A 6,000-nucleotide genomic window follows, 5' to 3' on the forward strand; every position below is an offset into this window, starting at 1 on the left:
TTCGCGCGAACTCCGGAGCGACACGATCGCTCCGATATTCAACGCTCTCTCGCTCCACGGGCATCAGAGAGCAAAACAGCCTAATAGTTTTAGAGTGCCTGAACGATCAGGAATTAGTATCTAACGTTCTCGTTTCGAACCGATGACTTTCGGTTCCGGAGCGACACGAACGCTCCATGATTCTCGATTATCTCGACACAGGTAAGAGACAGAGGACAACAAGTGTATGGTTTTAGAGAGCCACGAGCACCAGGAATAAGGATCTACCGTTGTCCCGTCGTTCCGTCGACATTCGGTTCCGGAGCGACACGAACGGGGACTTAGAATTTTTTCGCTCGAACTCCGGAGCGACACAATCGCTCCGATATTCTACGTTCTCTCGGTCCACGGGCATCAGAGAGCAAAACAGCCTAATAGTTTTAGAGTGCCTCAACGATCAGGAATAAGGAGCTAACGTTCTCGTTTCGAACCGTCGACTTTCGGTTCCGGAGCGACACGAACGCTCCATGATTCTCGATTATCTCGACACAGGTAAGAGACAGAGGACAACAAGTATATGGTTTTAGAGAGCCACGAGCACCAGGAATAAGGATCTACCGTTGTCCCTTCGTTCCGTCGACATTCGGTTCCGGAGCGACACGAACGGGGACTTAGAATTTTTTCGCTCGAACTCCGGAGCGACACGATCGCTCCGATATTCTACGTTCTCTCTGGTCCACGAGCATCAGAGAGCAAAACAGCCTAATAGTTTTAGAGTGCCTCAACGATCAGGAATAAGGATCTGACGTTCTCGTTTCGAACCGACGACTTTCGGTTCCGGAGCGACACGAACGCTCCATGATTCTCGATTATCTCGACACAGGTAAGAGACAGAGGACAACAAGTGTATGGTTTTAGAGAGCCACGAGCACCAGGAATAAGGATCTACCGTTGTCCCTTCTTTCCGTCGACATTCGGTTCCGGAGCGACACGAACGGGGACTTAGAATTTTTTCGCTCGGACTCCGGAGCGACACGAACGGGGACTTAGAATTTTTTCGCTCGAACTCCGGAGCGACACGATCGCTCCGTTATTCTACGTTCTCTCGGTCCACGGGCATCAGAGAGCAAAACGGCCTAATAGTTTTAGAGTGCCTCAACGATCAGGAATAAGGATCTAACGTTCTCGTTTCGAACCGACGACTTTCGGTTCCGGAGCGACACGAACGCTCCATGATTCTCGATTATCTCGACACAGGTAAGAGACAGAGGACAACAAGTGTATGGTTTTAGAGAGCCACGAGCACCAGGAATAAGGATCTACCGTTGTCCCTTCGTTCCGTCGACACTCGCTTCCGGAGCGACACGAACGGGGACATAGAATCTTTTCGCTCGGGCTACGGAGCGTCACGAACGGAGACTTAGAATTTTTTCGCTCGAACTCCGGAGCGACACGATCCCTCCGATATTCTACGTTCTCTCGGTCCACGGGCATCAGAGAGCAAAACAGCCTAATAGTTTTAGAGTGCCTCAACGATAAGAATTAAGGATCTAACGTTCTCGTTTCGAACCGACGACTTTCGGTTCCGGAGCGACACGAACGCTCCATGATTCTCGATTATCTCGACACAGGTAAGAGACAGAGGACAACAAGTGTATGGTTTTAGAGAGCCACGAGCACCAGGAATAAGGATCTACCGTTGTCCCTTCGTTCCTTCGACATTCGGTACCGGAGCGACACGAACGGGGATTTAGAATTTTTTCGCTCGGGCTCCGGAGCGACACAAACGGGGACTTAGAATTTTTTCGCTCGAACTCCGGAGCGACACGATCGCTCCGATATTCTACGTTCTCTCTGGTCCACGGGCATCAGAGAGCAAAACAGCCTAATAGTTTTAGAGTGCCTCAACGATCAGGAATAAGCATCTGACGTTCTCGTTTCGAACCGACGACTTTCAGTTCCGGAGCGACACGAACGCTCCATGATTCTCGATTATCTCGACACAGGTAAGAGACAGAGGACATCAAGTGTATGGTTTTAGAGAGCCACGAGCACCAGGAATAAGGATCTACCGTTGTCCCTTCGTTCCGTCTACACTCGCTTCCGGAGCGACACGAACGGGGACATAGAATCTTTTCGCTCGGGCTACGGAGCGTCACGAACGGAGACTTAGAATTTTTTCGCTCGAACTCCGGAGCGACACGATCGCTCCGATATTCTACGTTCTCTCGGTCCACGGGCATCAGAGAGCAAAACAGCCTAATAGTTTTAGAGTGCCTCAACGATCAGGAATAAGGATCTAACGTTCTCGTTTCGAACCGACGACTTTCGGTTCCGGAGCGACACGAACGCTCCATGATTCTCGATTATCTCGACACAGGTAAGAGACAGAGGACAACAAGTTTATGGTTTTAGAGAGCCACGAGCACCAGGAATAAGGATCTACCGTTGTCCCTTCGTTCCGTCGACATTCGGTTCCGGAGCGACACGAACGGGGACTTGGAATTTTTTCGCTCGAACTCCGGAGCGACACGATCGCTCCGATATTCTACGTTTTCTCGGTCCACGGGCATCAGAGAGCAAAACAGCCTAATAGTTTTAGAGTGCCTCAACGATAAGAATTAAGGATCTAACGTTCTTGTTTCGAACCGACGACTTTCGGTTCCGGAGCGACACGAACGCTCCATGATTCTCGATTATCTCGACACAGGTAAGAGACAGAGGACAACAAGTGTATGGTTTTAGAGAGCCACGAGCACCAGGAATAAGGATCTACCGTTGTCCCTTCGTTCCGTCGACACTCGCTTCCGGAGCGACACGAACGGGGACATAGAATCTTTTCGCTCGGGCTACGGAGCGTCACGAACGGAGACTTAGAATTTTTTCGCTCGAACTCCGGAGCGACACGATCGCTCCGATATTCTACGTTCTCTCTGGTCCACGGGCATCAGAGAGCAAAACAGCCTAATAGTTTTAGAGTGCCTCAACGATCAGGAATAAGGATCGGACGTTCTCGTTTCGAACCGACGACTTTCGGTTCCGGAGCGACACGAACGCTCCATGATTCTCGATTATCTCGACACAGGTAAGAGACAGAGGACAACAAGTGTATGGTTTTAGAGAGCCACGAGCACCAGGAATAAGGATCTACCGTTGTCCCTTCTTTCCGTCGACATTCGGTTCCGGAGCGACACGAACGGGGACTTAGAATTTTTTCGCTCGAACTCCGGAGCGACACGATCGCTCCGATATTCTACGTTCTCTCGGTCCACGGGCATCAGAGAGCAAAACAGCCTAATAGTTTTAGTGTGCCTCAACGATCAGGAATAAGGATCTAACGTTCTCGTTTCGAACCGACGACTTTCGGTTCCGGAGCGACACGAACGCTCCATGATTCTCGTTTATCTCGACACAGGTAAGAGACAGAGGACAACAAGTTTATGGTTTTAGAGAGCCACGAGCACCAGGAATAAGGATCTAGCGTTGTCCCTTCGTTCCTTCGACATTCGGTACCGGAGCGACACGAACGGGGATTTAGAATTTTTTCGCTCGGGCTCCGGAGCGACACAAACGGGGACTTAGAATTTTTTCGCTCGAACTCCGGAGCGACACGATCGCTCCAATATTCTACGTTCTCTCTGGTCCACGGGCATCAGAGAGCAAAACAGCCTAATAGTTTTAGAGTGCCTCAACGATCAGGAATAAGGATCTGACGTTCTCGTTTCGAACCGACGACTTTCGGTTCCGGAGCGACACGAACGCTCCATGATTCTCGATTATCTCGACACAGGTAAGAGACAGAGGACAACAAGTGTATGGTTTTAGAGAGCCACGAGCACCAGGAATAAGGATCTACCGTTGTCCCTTCGTTCCGTCGACACTCGCTTCCGGAGCGACACGAACGGGGACATAGAATCTTTTCGCTCGGGCTACGGAGCGTCACGAACGGAGACTTAGAATTTTTTCGCTCGAACTCCGGAGCGACACGATCGCTCCGATATTCTACGTTCTCTCGGTCCACGGGCATCAGAGAGCAAAACAGCCTAATAGTTTTAGAGTGCCTCAACGATCAGGAATAAGGATCTAACGTTCTCGTTTCGAACCGACGACTTTCGGTTCCGGAGCGACACGAACGCTCCATGATTCTCGATTATCTCGACACAGCTAAGAGACAGAGGACAACAAGTGTATGGTTTTAGAGAGCCACGAGCACCAGGAATTAGGATCTACCGTTGTCCCTTCGTTCCGTCGACATTCGGTTCCGGAGCGACACGAACGGGGACTTAGAATTTTTTCGCTCAGGCTCCGGAGCGACACGAACGGGTACTTAGAATTTTTTCGCTCGGGCTCCGGAGCGACACGAACGGGGACTTAGAATTTTTCCGCCCGAACTCCGGAGCGACACGATCGCTCCGATATTCTACGTTCTCTCGGTGCACGGGCATCAGACAGCAAAACAGCCTAATAGTTTTAGACTGCCTGAACGATCAGGAATAAGGATCTAACGTTCTCGTTTCGAGACGACGACTTTCGGTTCCGGAGCGACACGAACGCTCCATGATTCTCGTTTATCTCGACACAGGTAAGAGACAGAGGAAAACAAGTATATGGTTTTAGAGAGCCACGAGCACCAGGAATAAGGATCTACTGTTGTCCCTTCGTTCCGTCGACACTCGCTTCCGGAGCGACACGAACGGGGACATAGAATCTTTTCGCTCGGGCTACGGAGCGTCACGAACGGAGACTTAGAATTTTTTCGCTCGAACTCCGGAGCGACACGATCGCTCCGATATTCTACGTTCTCTCTGGTCCACGGGCATCAGAGAGCAAAACAGCCTAATAGTTTTAGAGTGCCTCAACGATCAGGAATAAGGATCTGACGTTCTCGTTTCGAACCGACGACTTTCGGTTCCGGAGCGACACGAACGCTCCATGATTCTCGATTATCTCGACACAGGTAAGAGACAGAGGACAACAAGTGTATGGTTTTAGAGAGCCACGAGCACCAGGAATAAGGATCTACCGTTGTCCCTTCTTTCCGTCGACATTCGGTTCCGGAGCGACACGAACGCTCCATGATTCTCGATTATCTCGACACAGGTAAGAGACAGAGAACAACAAGTGTATGGTTTTAGAGAGCCACGAGCACCAGGAATAAGGGTCTACCGTTGTCTCTTCGTTCCGTCGACATTCGGTTCCGGAGCGACACGATCGGGGACTTAGAATTTTTTCGCTCGGGCTCCGGAGCGACACGAACGGGGACTTAGAATTTTCTCGCTCGAACTCCGGAGCGACACGATCGCTCCGTTATTCTACGTTCTCTCGGTCCACGGGCATCAGAGATCAAAACAGCCTAATAGTTTTAGAGTGCCTCAACGATAAGAATTAAGGATCTAACGTTCTCGTTTCGAACCGACGACTTTCGGTTCCGGAGCGACACGAACGCTCCATGATTCTCGATTATCTCGACACAGGTAAGAGACAGAGGACAACAAGTGTATGGTTTTAGAGAGCCACGAGCACCAGGAATAAGGATCTACCGTTGTCCCTCCGTTCTTTCGACATTCGGTACCGGAGCGACACGAAAGGGGATTTAGAATTTTTTCGCTCGGGCTCCGGAGCGACACAAACGGGGACTTAGAGTTTTTTCGCTCGAACTCCGGAGCGACACGATCGCTCCGATATTCTACGTTCTCTCTGGTCCACGGGCATCAGAGAGCAAAACAGCCTAATAGTTTTAGAGTGCCTCAACGATCAGGAATAAGGATCTGACGTTCTCGTTTCGAACCGACGACTTTCGGTTCCGGAGCGACACGAACGCTCCATGATTCTCGATTATCTCGACACAGGTAAGAGACAGAGGACAACAAGTGTATGGTTTTAGAGAGCCACGAGCACCAGGAATAAGGATCTACCGTTGTCCCTTCTTTCCGTCGACATTCGGTTCCGTAGCGACACGAACGGGGATTTAGAATTTTTTCGCTCGGGCTCCGGAGCGACACAAACGGGGACTTAGAATTT

Source organism: Calliopsis andreniformis, unplaced genomic scaffold (genome assembly GCF_051401765.1).
Source record: "Calliopsis andreniformis isolate RMS-2024a unplaced genomic scaffold, iyCalAndr_principal scaffold0212, whole genome shotgun sequence".
In the NCBI taxonomy this organism is placed as follows: domain Eukaryota; kingdom Metazoa; phylum Arthropoda; class Insecta; order Hymenoptera; family Andrenidae; genus Calliopsis; species Calliopsis andreniformis.